Genomic DNA, 17,416 nt, shown 5'->3' with positions numbered 1-17,416 from the left:
GCTAGCAAAAGACTAAGTTTTCACTCTAATGGCATACAACATATCCCACCAGAATGAAAACAATGGGAACCTTCTCTGGTTACACCTCCGAGGCTTCTACAATTTGCAAGCCATACGGATGCTGAGACTAAGGAAGATGAGGGAATTCTACAATTTACAATTCACGTCACATCTGCTCAACGCGGTAAAGTTCCAACGAGATTGGTTCCCTTCATACTCCACACAGAGTAAATGTAAATAAAAAAAAAATGAATAACCATTTTCAATTTCGTTGCAAAACGAAAATACAGCCGAACCATATTCCAGTCCAATCAGAGAGTGCTGCAAGCACCTCTACCGGTTTCGAAACTTATTAGTCTCTCATCAGGAGGCACATATGCTGCTCTCCCTGATCCAACCAAAACAAACCCCAGCGTGCAGTCCCGAATTGCAACGAACGAAATGGCATAGATGCCCTAGCGGCAACTGCTAGCAAAAGACTAAGTTTTCACTCTAATGGCATACAACATATCCCACCAGCATGAAAACAATGGGAACCTTCTCTGGTTACACCTCCGAGGCTTCTACAATTTGCAAGCCATACGGATGCTGAGACTAAGGAAGATGAGGGAATTCTACAATTTACAATTCACGTCACATCTGCTCAACGCGGTAAAGTTCCAACGAGATTGGTTCCCTTCATACTCCACACAGAGTAAATGTAAATAAAAAAAAAAATGAATAACCATTTTCAATTTCGTTGCAAAACGAAAATACAGCCGAACCATATTCCAGTCCAATCAGAGAGTGCTGCAAGCACCTCTACCGGTTTCGAAACTTATTAGTCTCTCATCAGGAGGCACATATGCTGCTCTCCCTGATCCAACCAAAACAAACCCCAGCGTGCAGTCCCGAATTGCAACGAACGAAATGGCATAGATGCCCTAGCGGCAACTGCTAGCAAAAGACTAAGTTTTCACTCTAATGGCATACAACATATCCCACCAGAATGAAAACAATGGGAACCTTCTCTGGTTACACCTCCGAGGATTCTACAATTTGCAAGCCATACGGATGCTGAGACTAAGGAAGATGAGGGAATTCTACAATTTACAATTCACGTCACATCTGCTCAACGCGGTAAAGTTCCAACGAGATTGGTTCCCTTCATACTCCACACAGAGTAAATGTAAATAAAAAAAAAAAAATGAATAACCATTTTCAATTTCGTTGCAAAACGAAAATACAGCCGAACCATATTCCAGTCCAATCAGAGAGTGCTGCAAGCACCTCTACCGGTTTCGAAACTTATTAGTCTCTCATCAGGAGGCACATATGCTGCTCTCCCTGATCCAACCAAAACAAACCCCAGCGTGCAGTCCCGAATTGCAACGAACGAAATGGCGTAGATGCCCTAGCGGCAACTGCTAGCAAAAGACTAAGTTTTCACTCTAATGGCATACAACATATCCCACCAGAATGAAAACAATGGGAACCTTCTCTGGTTACACCTCCGAGGCTTCTACAATTTGCAAGCCATACGGATGCTGAGACTAAGGAAGATGAGGGAATTCTACAATTTACAATTCACGTCACATCTGCTCAACGCGGTAAAGTTCCAACGAGATTGGTTCCCTTCATACTCCACACAGAGTAAATGTAAATAAAAAAAAATGAATAACCATTTTCAATTTCGTTGCAAAACGAAAATACAGCCGAACCATATTCCAGTCCAATCAGAGAGTGCTGCAAGCACCTCTACCGGTTTCGAAACTTATTAGTCTCTCATCAGGAGGCACATATGCTGCTCTCCCTGATCCAACCAAAACAAACCCCAGCGTGCAGTCCCGAATTGCAACGAACGAAATGGCATAGATGCCCTAGCGGCAACTGCTAGCAAAAGACTAAGTTTTCACTCTAATGGCATACAACATATCCCACCAGAATGAAAACAATGGGAACCTTCTCTGGTTACACCTCCGAGGCTTCTACAATTTGCAAGCCATACGGATGCTGAGACTAAGGAAGATGAGGGAATTCTACAATTTACAATTCACGTCACATCTGCTCAACGCGGTAAAGTTCCAACGAGATTGGTTCCCTTCATACTCCACACAGAGTAAATGTAAATAAAAAAAAAATGAATAACCATTTTCAATTTCGTTGCAAAACGAAAATACAGCCGAACCATATTCCAGTCCAATCAGAGAGTGCTGCAAGCACCTCTACCGGTTTCGAAACTTATTAGTCTCTCATCAGGAGGCACATATGCTGCTCTCCCTGATCCAACCAAAACAAACCCCAGCGTGCAGTCCCGAATTGCAACGAACGAAATGGCATAGATGCCCTAGCGGCAACTGCTAGCAAAAGACTAAGTTTTCACTCTAATGGCATACAACATATCCCACCAGAATGAAAACAATGGGAACCTTCTCTGGTTACACCTCCGAGGCTTCTACAATTTGCAAGCCATACGGATGCTGAGACTAAGGAAGATGAGGGAATTCTACAATTTACAATTCACGTCACATCTGCTCAACGCGGTAAAGTTCCAACGAGATTGGTTCCCTTCATACTCCACACAGAGTAAATGTAAATAATAAAAAAAAAAAAAAAAAAAAAAATGAATAACCATTTTCAATTTCGTTGCAAAACGAAAATACAGCCGAACCATATTCCAGTCCAATCAGAGAGTGCTGCAAGCACCTCTACCGGTTTCGAAACTTATTAGTGTCTCATCAGGAGGCACATATGCTGCTCTCCCTGATCCAACCAAAACAAACCCCAGCGTGCAGTCCCGAATTGCAACGAACGAAATGGCATAGATGCCCTAGCGGCAACTGCTAGCAAAAGACTAAGTTTTCACTCTAATGGCATACAACATATCCCACCAGAATGAAAACAATGGGAACCTTCTCTGGTTACACCTCCGAGGCTTCTACAATTTGCAAGCCATACGGATGCTGAGACTAAGGAAGATGAGGGAATTCTACAATTTACAATTCACGTCACATCTGCTCAACGCGGTAAAGTTCCAACGAGATTGGTTCCCTTCATACTCCACACAGAGTAAATGTAAATAAAAAAAAAAAAAAAAAAAAAAAAAAATGAATAAGATTCTATGCCATTTCGTTCGTTGCAATTCGGGACTGCACGCTGGGGTTTGTTTTGGTTGGATCAGGGAGAGCAGCATATGTGCCTCCTGATGAGAGACTAATAAGTTTCGAAACCGGTAGAGGTGCTTGCAGCACTCTCTGATTGGACTGGAATATGGTTCGGCTGTATTTTCGTTTTGCAACGAAATTGAAAATGGTTATTCATTTTTTTTTATTTACATTTACTCTGTGTGGAGTATGAAGGGAACCAATCTCGTTGGAACTTTACCGCGTTGAGCAGATGTGACGTGAATTGTAAATTGTAGAATTCCCTCATCTTCCTTAGTCTCAGCATCCGTATGGCTTGCAAATTGTAGAAGCCTCGGAGGTGTAACCAGAGAAGGTTCCCATTGTTTTCATTCTGGTGGGATATGTTGTATGCCATTAGAGTGAAAACTTAGTCTTTTGCTAGCAGTTGCCGCTAGGGCATCTATGCCATTTCGTTCGTTGCAATTCGGGACTGCACGCTGGGGTTTGTTTTGGTTGGATCAGGGAGAGCAGCATATGTGCCTCCTGATGAGAGACTAATAAGTTTCGAAACCGGTAGAGGTGCTTGCAGCACTCTCTGATTGGACTGGAATATGGTTCGGCTGTATTTTCGTTTTGCAACGAAATTGAAAATGGTTATTCATTTTTTTTTTTTTTTTATTTACATTTACTCTGTGTGGAGTATGAAGGGAACCAATCTCGTTGGAACTTTACCGCGTTGAGCAGATGTGACGTGAATTGTAAATTGTAGAATTCCCTCATCTTCCTTAGTCTCAGCATCCGTATGGCTTGCAAATTGTAGAAGCCTCGGAGGTGTAACCAGAGAAGGTTCCCATTGTTTTCATTCTGGTGGGATATGTTGTATGCCATTAGAGTGAAAACTTAGTCTTTTACTAGCAGTTGCCGCTAGGGCATCTATGCCATTTCGTTCGTTGCAATTCGGGACTGCACGCTGGGGTTTGTTTTGGTTGGATCAGGGAGAGCAGCATATGTGCCTCCTGATGAGAGACTAATAAGTTTCGAAACCGGTAGAGGTGCTTGCAGCACTCTCTGATTGGACTGGAATATGGTTCGGCTGTATTTTCGTTTTGCAACGAAATTGAAAATGGTTATTCATTTTTTTTTTTTTATTTACATTTACTCTGTGTGGAGTATGAAGGGAACCAATCTCGTTGGAACTTTACCGCGTTGAGCAGATGTGACGTGAATTGTAAATTGTAGAATTCCCTCATCTTCCTTAGTCTCAGCATCCGTATGGCTTGCAAATTGTAGAAGCCTCGGAGGTGTAACCAGAGAAGGTTCCCATTGTTTTCATTCTGGTGGGATATGTTGTATGCCATTAGAGTGAAAACTTAGTCTTTTGCTAGCAGTTGCCGCTAGGGCATCTATGCCATTTCGTTCGTTGCAATTCGGGACTGCACGCTGGGGTTTGTTTTGGTTGGATCAGGGAGAGCAGCATATGTGCCTCCTGATGAGAGACTAATAAGTTTCGAAACCGGTAGAGGTGCTTGCAGCACTCTCTGATTGGACTGGAATATGGTTCGGCTGTATTTTCGTTTTGCAACGAAATTGAAAATGGTTATTCATTTTTTTTTTATTTACATTTACTCTGTGTGGAGTATGAAGGGAACCAATCTCGTTGGAACTTTACCGCGTTGAGCAGATGTGACGTGAATTGTAAATTGTAGAATTCCCTCATCTTCCTTAGTCTCAGCATCCGTATGGCTTGCAAATTGTAGAAGCCTCGGAGGTGTAACCAGAGAAGGTTCCCATTGTTTTCATTCTGGTGGGATATGTTGTATGCCATTAGAGTGAAAACTTAGTCTTTTGCTAGCAGTTGCCGCTAGGGCATCTATGCCATTTCGTTCGTTGCAATTCGGGACTGCACGCTGGGGTTTGTTTTGGTTGGATCAGGGAGAGCAGCATATGTGCCTCCTGATGAGAGACTAATAAGTTTCGAAACCGGTAGAGGTGCTTGCAGCACTCTCTGATTGGACTGGAATATGGTTCGGCTGTATTTTCGTTTTGCAACGAAATTGAAAATGGTTATTCATTTTTTTTTTTTTTTTTTTTTTATTTACATTTACTCTGTGTGGAGTATGAAGGGAACCAATCTCGTTGGAACTTTACCGCGTTGAGCAGATGTGACGTGAATTGTAAATTGTAGAATTCCCTCATCTTCCTTAGTCTCAGCATCCGTATGGCTTGCAAATTGTAGAAGCCTCGGAGGTGTAACCAGAGAAGGTTCCCATTGTTTTCATTCTGGTGGGATATGTTGTATGCCATTAGAGTGAAAACTTAGTCTTTTGCTAGCAGTTGCCGCTAGGGCATCTATGCCATTTCGTTCGTTGCAATTCGGGACTGCACGCTGGGGTTTGTTTTGGTTGGATCAGGGAGAGCAGCATATGTGCCTCCTGATGAGAGACTAATAAGTTTCGAAACCGGTAGAGGTGCTTGCAGCACTCTCTGATTGGACTGGAATATGGTTCGGCTGTATTTTCGTTTTGCAACGAAATTGAAAATGGTTATTCATTTTTTTTTTTTTTATTTACATTTACTCTGTGTGGAGTATGAAGGGAACCAATCTCGTTGGAACTTTACCGCGTTGAGCAGATGTGACGTGAATTGTAAATTGTAGAATTCCCTCATCTTCCTTAGTCTCAGCATCCGTATGGCTTGCAAATTGTAGAAGCCTCGGAGGTGTAACCAGAGAAGGTTCCCATTGTTTTCATTCTGGTGGGATATGTTGTATGCCATTAGAGTGAAAACTTAGTCTTTTGCTAGCAGTTGCCGCTAGGGCATCTATGCCATTTCGTTCGTTGCAATTCGGGACTGCACGCTGGGGTTTGTTTTGGTTGGATCAGGGAGAGCAGCATATGTGCCTCCTGATGAGAGACTAATAAGTTTCGAAACCGGTAGAGGTGCTTGCAGCACTCTCTGATTGGACTGGAATATGGTTCGGCTGTATTTTCGTTTTGCAACGAAATTGAAAATGGTTATTCATTTTTTTTTATTTACATTTACTCTGTGTGGAGTATGAAGGGAACCAATCTCGTTGGAACTTTACCGCGTTGAGCAGATGTGACGTGAATTGTAAATTGTAGAATTCCCTCATCTTCCTTAGTCTCAGCATCCGTATGGCTTGCAAATTGTAGAAGCCTCGGAGGTGTAACCAGAGAAGGTTCCCATTGTTTTCATTCTGGTGGGATATGTTGTATGCCATTAGAGTGAAAACTTAGTCTTTTGCTAGCAGTTGCCGCTAGGGCATCTATGCCATTTCGTTCGTTGCAATTCGGGACTGCACGCTGGGGTTTGTTTTGGTTGGATCAGGGAGAGCAGCATATGTGCCTCCTGATGAGAGACTAATAAGTTTCGAAACCGGTAGAGGTGCTTGCAGCACTCTCTGATTGGACTGGAATATGGTTCGGCTGTATTTTCGTTTTGCAACGAAATTGAAAATGGTTATTCATTTTTTTTTTTATTTACATTTACTCTGTGTGGAGTATGAAGGGAACCAATCTCGTTGGAACTTTACCGCGTTGAGCAGATGTGACGTGAATTGTAAATTGTAGAATTCCCTCATCTTCCTTAGTCTCAGCATCCGTATGGCTTGCAAATTGTAGAAGCCTCGGAGGTGTAACCAGAGAAGGTTCCCATTGTTTTCATTCTGGTGGGATATGTTGTATGCCATTAGAGTGAAAACTTAGTCTTTTAAAATTAAAGTTGAGAAATTAAATAGGATTAGGTATAAATACACATGAAATTTTATTAGTATACGAGTATCATCCAGTTAGTGCCGATTCCTATTTGCGAGATCATGTCAGAAGTCAGGGTAGTTTCTTAATCTACCTAAAATATTTAGTTGATTACTTCCAGTAATAATGTAGATCTTCATTTTAAGAAATTCTTGTACAAGCGAAAGAAGCTCCCTCGAAATTGACCGTTACACCGTTACCAACGGCCAGGAGGAAATTTAAGCTGTTTGACTATGAATACTGAGATGAGACACCTCATGCTCCAAAATCCGCCTTTAAAATTAGTTTTTTCTTAAAAATTATAAATAAAACTTTAAGCTCTCTAAAAAACCGATTCGACTTATTAGATGGATATGATAATATTTGTGAACAAAACGTATTTTCGAGTGGAGGCCACGAGAAAAAGCACTACGGAGCAGAGGACGCCCACTAACCAGATGAGCCGACGATCTGAAGCGTGTTATCGGTAAATGGATGCAAGCCGCACAAAGACAGAGACAGATGGAAAGAGTTGAGGGAGACCTATGTCCAGCAGTGGACGCGTACGGGTTGTTGATGATGATGATGATAATATTTTCCAATTTTTTAGTGACATATTCAAATTAAGACACAGCGCTTTTTTTGAAACGTTGTTCTGTTCTTGAAGAACAACTGACAAATCAGGATAATAAGAATATGGACTCCAATTATTTGTTTAATGAAAAACGTTAATAAAAAAAGTTATTTTCATTACCTGATCTCTTTCGAAGTTAAAAATCATTAAAAATTATTTAAGATCGACAATACTTCAAGAAAGATTGCCTGGGCTAGCAATATTAGCAATTGAACAAGAAATTTTTGATGGTATAAATTTTAGTAATTAATGTAATTCATTAATGTAATTAATGAATTTACAATAGCAAAGTCTCGGAAAATATCACTACTGCAATAGCTATCTATTTTTTATTTTTTTATTGTACCTAGCTTTCATTTTTGATTTTATAAAGAAATTACGTAGGTATTTTTTATCAGAAATATCTGCATATTTTTTAAAAGTATTTAAGCATAAGTAAAAAGTAGTACCTACTTATAATATATGTAGACATTAGGCAATGTTTCTGTCATCTGTTCCTAAAAAATATGTGATTTTTAGTTTTTGGTTATTTCTAGTATTTTATAAACAACATGTCTGGACCCTATTAGTTAGGTAAATCCTTGAAATTAGTGTGAACAAGAATTTATTTTAATTTATTTTGTTATGATTTTATTCTTATTGCTTCAGTCTGTATTTCAGTCTACAAATAAATATGAATTATAAAGTTTAGTTTTCTGCGTTATTTCAAGCATCTACCTACCTTCAAAAAATAAATAAAAAAACATCATCCAAAATGCCTTGAGGGGTGCCAAAATCCTTTTTTGTACAAAGGCGACAGTGGCCCTTACGGGGGGCCTGAAAATAACTAAGTTCAATATATAAACTAAATTGAAATTTTCCTTACCTAAGTTAATAAAAGGTCGAAAGAGGCCCCAATAGGCTAATTTTGAGAATTTTTACTTTCTATTTTCAGGTACCTATTTAGAAATTGTTAAGGTATTACCATAAGAATAATATTATTTTGGAAATATCAGAAACGAAAGGTATTTGAACCATGAATCAACAAATAAATTCGTTTTGAAAACCTATAATATGCACTTTGTTTTTAAGTATTCGCTCTGAGCGTTAACAAAGTGTCAAAGCAAAATCGACCGACCTGCTCATGGTGGCGGTTTTTTGAAATTTTATCAGGACGCTTTGTGTATGTTTAAATCAGACATTAAAAAAAATGCCGTGTCACGCTAGTGATATTATGTATTAATATAAACAGGAAATAAAAACGCACTTAATCTGATATAAATTCTTCTATTTCCAATCTTGATTATCAGTTTTATTTTGTATACATAACCTCACTATCGCAGTTTATGTCAATAAATCTGTATTAACGAAAAAGAAAATATTTTTGTTGCACTATAAATTACAGTATAAATTAATAACTAATGAATTCTAAGGGCCGGTATTTCCAACCTCACTTAAGCCAAAGCTTACTTTAAGCCTTTGCTTAAGCTTAGATGCCTGTATTTCCACTTCAATTTGAGGCTTAAGCCTAGGCTTAAACCAAATATTTTTAAGCTCGCGCGGGAGTTGGTTTAAGCCTTTGCTTAAAATTTGTTTTCTGTTTTGTGAGGTTATTTCTATAAATTATTAATTAGAGAGTTATTTTGAAAGCCAACTTTTGAGTAATAACGTTATTATTAGATTATTAAATAATAATCTATAAATCTATTAATTTATTAATCGTAATAACGATCATTCAAATTCTTACTACTTTTGGAAGGTGTAGGCACATGGAAATTATTTATTTATACAATGCTTGGTAGCTATATTTATTTTACAAAAATAAACTTACATTCGAATTTGACATTTTAAGGAATATATCCAATATTATCCAATAAACAAAATTACAAAGACGGATCTATTGCTTATGCAAAATAACAATAAAAATATAACCAGAGAAAATATAGACAATAAACTAACAACACATGTATACTACATTCGCTCTCGCGAGATTTTTTTTGAGACATTCGGAATAGGAAACGTACAACACAAAAATTCCTACCTCACACTATTAACTGCTAAAATCAACTTAATCTTTCATTAAAAAAAGAAGAATTATTAGAAATAGTGGGAGTGTCTACTAATCTCATAAAATTTTGTGAAGTTTATTTCTACAAAATATTTTTATTTTGTACAATAAATAATTTTCTCATTTGCTATCAATACATTATAATGGTTTAAATAAATAAATATTGATTGGCGTAAGGTTTATGTTATTTTTATGTCTGTTTACTATTAATAATATTGGATATGAGCAGGTGCGTTGGTTTTGTAGTAATTTCCAGTCACTTCTGACAACTGAATTTTTCAAAAAAGAAATTACTAACGTCAGTGTCAAAAAAAATCTCGCGAGAGCGAATGTAGTATACCATGTACACAAAATTAAGTAATTGACATTGATACAGATGACAATATAAAATTAAACGTCAACAGTAGTGGTTTTTACCTCAGAACAGTTAGTTCTGGCATTTTGACGTATTCAGAGGTACCAAACCAATTAACTTGACCAGTTTAGTTAAGGAAATGATGGAAATACGACACCCGGCTTAAGCTTCTCCTTAACTTTTGACACAGGCTTAGCTAAGCAAAAGCTTAAGTAGCTATTGAAATACCGGCCCTAACAATTGTATTCGGTTATTATCACTACAAAATAAAATATTCAAGTTTAACAAAATAATCTCATAAGACTCAATGTTAAAACGTCCTGACAAAATCTGACAGCGTGTCACGTGACTGTAAGTAGAGGGGAGACGCACGGAGCCAATACCAGTATACGCAAAATTCAATAGAAAATACAAAAATATGCAAATGCATATGCATATGCACTCTTGCATATTTGCCTGACTTTGCTCATCAGATAACATGTTGATACAACAGTTGCAGACTTAAACAGTAACAACAAGTTTATTGGGCGAGCGGGCCCGCATCCCAACTGGAAACAGGGCCCGCTGATCTATCAGTACGCCACTGGGCCTTTTCTAGGTCTATGTACGCCATATACATCTTTTTTCCCGTTGATGATATTTTTCTATTATTTGTTTGATGGTAAAAAATGTATGATCAGGGTTGCTTCTGCCTTTTCTTCATCCGCTTTGTGATTCCTCGAACGTGCTAACAATTTTTATTTTAAAAAAAATATGTACGTATGGCTAACCAGTACATAAAATTACCATAAAAAATTTTACTTAAAAAACGTTTTCAAAACAATTTTTCAATCTTTCCACTAGTTAAAACGCTATTTATTTGCCCGAGTGTAAATCGTGATTGCGAAGCAAACACAGATATACCACAACTGCCTTCCTATTCAGTGAGTTTCCTCCTACATTTTGCATATTGACTTAAATGTTGGAAACGAATCATAGCCACAGCTGCTGGACGCCGATAAGAGCAACCATCTCCGCGGCTTCGGCTTCCACTGGCGGCTTCAACGGAGAAGAGAAACTAATCGATTAGTCGCATATATACATGAACATACGTATCCTTCCTTCCTTCTGCCGATCATACACTTTTTAGTATAAGGGCTTATTTACCCACTTTTATTTTCAACATAAAGTTTATGTTTATGAATGCATGTCGTTAGCAATGGAAGTAGGTACATTCATCTATTAGGATGGTTACTGTTGCTAGCCCTATAAACGAAAGAACCTTTAGAGATAAAAAATTCAAACAAAACTGGTTGTGAAGCAGACAATGAAATTAAAGAAACAGGTTACAACTTAGCTCAAGCTGTATTAGAAACTTAAAAAAAAAAGCAACTTTAGAGGGTAAGTATTGTGTAGACGTAACTACAGATGGCTGCCCTGTAATGGTTTCTGAAACTGTTGGTGCAGTGGTTACCCTCAAAATGAAGCTATTAATGCCGTTTATTCACCATGCTTCAACCATATTTTAAGTCTTTCGATTGGTAAATCTTCATCAGTTCAATCTGTGAGAAATGCGATTAGAACGATGAAAGAAGTAATTTCTTTTTTTAAAGCTTCGTCAAAACGAAATATAGTTCTTAAGAATATGATGGGACACCAGCTTAGTGGTTTGTGTGAGACGAGATGGGTTGAACGTCACAACGGAGTTCTTCAATTCTCGAATTCAGAGAATCTCTGCCAAAAATTCACGAATGCCTTGACGCTGTATCTTCGTGGAGTGAACCACAGACTGCTGCAAAGGCAAAGATATTAATATCTGCTACATCTGAATTTCTTGTGACGACTATCTGCTTATCAAAAGTACTTTCTTATACTTTGTCATTAAGTCGTTTTTTTCAAAGGCCAAAAATCGATTTAAAATCAGCACGTGATATGCTTAATGATGTTTTGAAGATTTTAAATCGAAAGCGAGAAAAATGTAATGAAATATTTTTAAGTTTATATGACGAAATCTGTGGTATTGCGAATGAACTCAATATAGAGATAAAACTTCCTCGTCTAGCGAAAAAACAGCGAAATCGAGAAAATTATCCATGTAAAAACCCTCAAGACTATTTTAGACGATCTAGAGTAACTTTTAGTACTAGAATACCTCATAATTTAATAATCTAATGTCAAAAATGCTTAAAAGTTGAAGACGAAATCGATAAAGCGATAAAATAACTGTTAATCTACCCAAAGAGGACGCCTATGACCGGTACTAGAAATTCGCAATTAGTAAAATCGATTCACCTCTGGAAGATAAATAAATGTACCAGTTTTCGTTATTCTAAATAGTTTTTTTTTTATTTTTTTTTGGAATTCAAAAAACGAAAAATATTCAAATCGATTTTTCTAGAAAACAGTATATTATATCGACTTAAAGCAAGAGTACCTTTTAGTGCTAGAATACCTCACAATTTAATAATCCAGAGACAAAAACGCTTAAAAGTTAAAGACAAAAAATTATGAGATAAAATAACCGTCGCCCTAACCAAAACGAACCCTTAGACCGGTACTAGAAATTCGCATTTAATGGAATCGATTTATCTTTGGAAGATAAATACGCGTACCAATTTTTGTTTTTTAAAATGGAAGCGTTCTGGAAGTATTTAAGAAAACCTAATTACAAGACGCCATCTTCCTGATGGAAGATGGAAGCTACAAGAGCCCTAGCTCCCTTAGGAAGCATTTTCGAAATAGGTGAATTGGGTTAAATTATCTTAAAATTATCTGAGGAATCTCCTGTCTTCGTTTGTCGGTAGAGTTTCTGGACACCCTGTATTTAAATAGACTGTTGCTTTGTTTTTCCAAAATATGCTTCTATTTTATTTTTTATATCCATAAATAGTTATAGACTCGATAAATCTCAAATCCCCTATACTATTTTTATTTAACTTCAGCCTCATTCGTTTGCATAGGGTATTTGTTAAAACCATCTTAAAATACAATAGGGGCCATACGTGCGGTGCACCCCTTTGAAAGTATTATATTCTTCTTCTTTAATAATATTGATGAATATGTATCGGTTCCAGATCAGAAACCAATGTGCTAAAAGAAATCCAATAATACGATTTAGAGAAAATATTAACTTTTTTATATCAGGCAAAACCAAAATGCTACCAAGAAATTAGAATTAATGTATGTCTAATAAAAATTATGTCGTTGAGGAATCAAGCAATTTTAATTTACAATATCCAGTCAAATATCATTACATTTTTCTAGGTTTTCCTGTTTAGGATAATTTTTTTTGTTCACAAACATGTTTAAATTTCTCTGACCACATTTTTCTCGGTTTTCATATTGTTCTATCTTTTTGAAAAACTCGACAACCAGTAAAATTTTCTATACTTTATTTCTTCATGATAGACCGGAAGGTCGATAACATCCATGGCGAAGGACAGCAGCGACCACCAGTACCAAGTTAAGGCGCGTAGGAAATGATCCTGGACTAGCTTGTCGTTGGACTAATACAAGCAGAGCTGTAACAGCGGAATGGTTCTGATATTGCGATGCAGAAGGGCAGGGAGATCCACTGTATTATTATTTCCAAGAAAGTTAATCATCATCTTCTGCAACCAAAGTTGAAAATAGGCCACCCAGTGGTGTACAGGGCCCGGGCCCCGCAGGGGCCCTCTCTAACGCGCTTATTGCTGCTTTTGTTTCTAATTTAATGGGGACATTTTGAACTACACAAGTACATATTAGGAAATGTAACTGCTTAATAAATTTTAATTTTTGTGTATGTGCTTATAAATAAAAACGAAAAATACCTATTTATCAAAAAATTTGGAAAACAAAATTTATTAAGAAACACAGAGAACGCTCTGCGAGAATCTAAAAATTCTTTTACTCGTTTTACCTACCGAAGCCCTTGCTTCAACACTTGTTTAAAGAATAATCGCCCGGTGCCTGCCTAAACACGTGCTAATACAAACACTTTTGTAGTTTTTATATTAGCACGATGCAAGTTTTATACGGTGGGTCATAAAAATAATCCCAGGACGCTAGATGCTCCTTTTGTTCGTATTTATAGCAACCTCATCATTCAGTCAGTTCAGCCTTTATTTTAGGTAATTATTAATAACTGAAATTAAATTCTAAATACAGACAATTAATAGTGGTAAGGATAATAAGGATACATAAAAACACTAATTTCTTTTTAAGAAAATCTTGTCGTTTCATTAAAGATATCAACCCCACCGATCCAAGGTTTTTTTGATATTTTTTTTTATTTAAGAGCAAACAGTAGCGATCAACAGGTAGCAACAAACGCGTTCCAAGATTGCGGGGCTCTAATTTTGAATATTTTGACGAGATATTTGGCACACATATTCGTAATATAATAAAGAATGGCGGTACAGAGCCCAATTTCAGAAATATGTTAGTATGTGGAAATTACTCTATAACTAAATAGAATATTGAAAAAAGGAACCGCCATTAAGAAAGACAAAAACTACACTTTCTTCAAATAAACTTTTTTTTATCCCGTGCCTAGGTTTTGTGTCACATTGGAACTACTAAAAATCCATTTTTTATAACAAGAATCGAACGTCACTGACTTGGCAACATTTCGCGCCTATGTGTATAAAAATTATTGTTTTTGATAGTATAAACGTCACTGTCAGTGTCGAATTACCGACGCACTGTTGCCTCACTTTTGAAAGTTCGCAGAACTTTCGCAATTTTGGACCGTGTTTGTTGCTACCTGTTGATCGCTACTGTTTGCTCTTAAGCCTTTTATCTCCCTAGAGGTTTGTATGTAATTATTTAACTTATTATTAAATGTATCATATTATGCAATTTGAGAATCTATTTTGTTGATATAAATTTCATTCCAATGTTCATTTTTTAAAATCTGTAGTAGTTTTCCGATATTGGTTTTTAATGTATTATTTATGTATTATGACTTATTTATGTATATTATTTATGTATTGTTTTTAATGTATTATGACTAGAGATTTAGATGTAGAAAATTTTTGAGTTTCGCTATTTTCTATAAAAACGGCTGGCGTTAAGTGATCAGTCATGTCAGTATGAAAAACAATAGGAAAAATTTACCGTTTTAATAGTCCATTCACTCACGGTAAAATATTGCAAAACCTACAAACCAAAAAATTTTAAAGAACGGCTTGGATTGAGATGAAATTTGGCATACATATAGCTAATATGTCAAAGAAAAAAAGTGATATTGTGCCAATGTGGGCTTTTGTCCTGGGGTGACCTTCACCCCTTATCAGAGCTGAAAAAATATACGTTCAAAATAAGTCCTTAATTGGAGGAACCAACTAATTCTAAGCCAATTTTTTTCAATACTGTTTTTTTACTAAGTCAATACTATTCGAGTTATTTGGGAGTGAAAATGTTTATTTTTCTGCGAAACACCACATTTTCATGAGTTTTTTTGTAAATAACTCAAAAAGTAATTATTATTCCTATGGCAAAAATATGACATAACAAAGTGAAAAAAGGTGTATATACAAAGTCTGTAGACCTCGTAGAAGCAGAGTTGTAGCTAATAAAAAAGGTGTTATGAGTTTTTCCCGAAACGTGCTTCATTTTTTGGTTATTTCACGTTGAAATATTCGATGTGGTATTTGACGAATAAGAACCTGCTTTTCATTACCTACGACTCTGATCCTACTGGGTCTACAGACTTCGTATATACACCATTTTTTTTCACTTTTTTATAAGCTATATTTTTACCGTTGTTTGATGTATTGTATTGGGCATATTGTAGGATTGATGTATTGACCATATTAATATTTCAATCCACGTTTTTGGTAATTGAAAACTGAAAACTGAAGGCCTGAAACTAGATATATAACAACGTAATAAAACAAACGAATGCATATGTTACAGTTCAAGTTGATTATCCAGTTGGAGTTGACTCCAACTAGTTGGAGTCAACTCTAACGGCTGGTTTCAGTAAAAGTTGATTATAAATATAAAATGAAGATTTTTATTCAACATTTACTAGTAAAAGTAGACTCCAACTAGGAAAAGTATACTCTTCCCAATGCCATTTAGTAAAAGTTGATTCTGATTCATACAAACAGCCGATTCTAGAAATTAAATGTTACTGAAAATGTTCAAATTAGTCTAGGCTGTATCGTCGCCCCCGTTAGGTAAATTACTCCGATTCGAATTTTTTGCACAAACTTACTCAAAAAGAGGTCGTTATAACAAATCTACTGGGTGCCAGGCAGTACCTTGATCGATAAATTGTTTAAACAATTTTTTTAGACAAATTCACAAAAATAATTTTTTCACTTCGAACAATATTTTTTTAGATCAAATGGGTTATTCTGAGCAAAAAAAAGATATTTTGTGATATTTCTCTAAAATTGATTGTTGTCGAGTTATACGCGATTTAAAATTTGAAAAATGCGAAAATAGCCATTTTCAAGGCTTAATAACTCGCTTAAAATCCATTATTATGAAAGTCAGAAAGTGGACCAAACCAAAGTTTATAGCCCCCTCTACAAGATCCAGCAGAAATGTTTGTCACTATTTTATTACTAAGCTTTATCTTTAATTATTAACAATGAGCGCTAAGTGCGTATTAGGCGGCCGTCAATGGTGAGTGCTAAAGAGATGCACCATTCCGGCCGTCCAATGGTGCATCTCACTCGCACTCACATTGACGGCCGCCTCAATACACGCTTAGCGCTCATTGTTGATAATTAAAAATAATATCTTATTAATGAAATAATGACAAAAATTTCTTCAGGATTTTATAGAGGTAGCTTTAATCTTTGATTTTTTTTAGTTTCTGAATTTCATAATATATAATATCGTATGGCATTTTTGCCTTTCGGACAGTTCCGGCGCCAATTACATCTTTAACCCTGTTTCAAGTAACTAGTGTCGATGTACACTAGCCCAGGGGGACCGACGGCTTAACGTGCTCTCCGAGGCACGGTGAGACGGCTCGTGTCATTATTGGAAATGAAAATGGTTTGTCTTTGGCAGGGCTCGAACCCACGTACACTGGCGTATGAGGCCAGCAATTATGCCTTTACTCCACGGCCGCTCGCTCGACTTTCACAATAATTATCTTTAACCGAGTTATTAAACCTTAAAAATGGTTATTTTGGCGTTTTTCAAAATTTAAGTCGCTAATAACTCGACAACAGTCAATTTTAGAGAAAAAAGGCCCAAAGGATCTAAAAAAAAATTGTACGAAGTGAAAAAATTATTTTAGCGAATTTGTTTAAAATCATTGTTTATCGCCAAACGTCACTAAAATCATCCATTATTGTACTCACTTGCCTTCATTTTCGGCAGTAAAGTAACACTTTGTTGTATTGAAAGAAGAATGTTACTTTACGTGCCGCGATGATTAATCAAATTAACCGAGATTGAATGTAAGTGGTCAATGGCAGCAATCGATTATTTATTTGAGTGAAATTAAAATTTATTTACTTTAATTATTTAAAAATATTGTACAAAATTTATCTTATTATTAATAAAATTTATGTCAAAAAGTAAAATTCTGTAGTG

Source organism: Diabrotica virgifera, chromosome 8, assembly GCF_917563875.1.
Source record: "Diabrotica virgifera virgifera chromosome 8, PGI_DIABVI_V3a".
NCBI classification, from domain to species: domain Eukaryota; kingdom Metazoa; phylum Arthropoda; class Insecta; order Coleoptera; family Chrysomelidae; genus Diabrotica; species Diabrotica virgifera.
Note: the sequence above shows the minus strand (reverse complement) of the source record.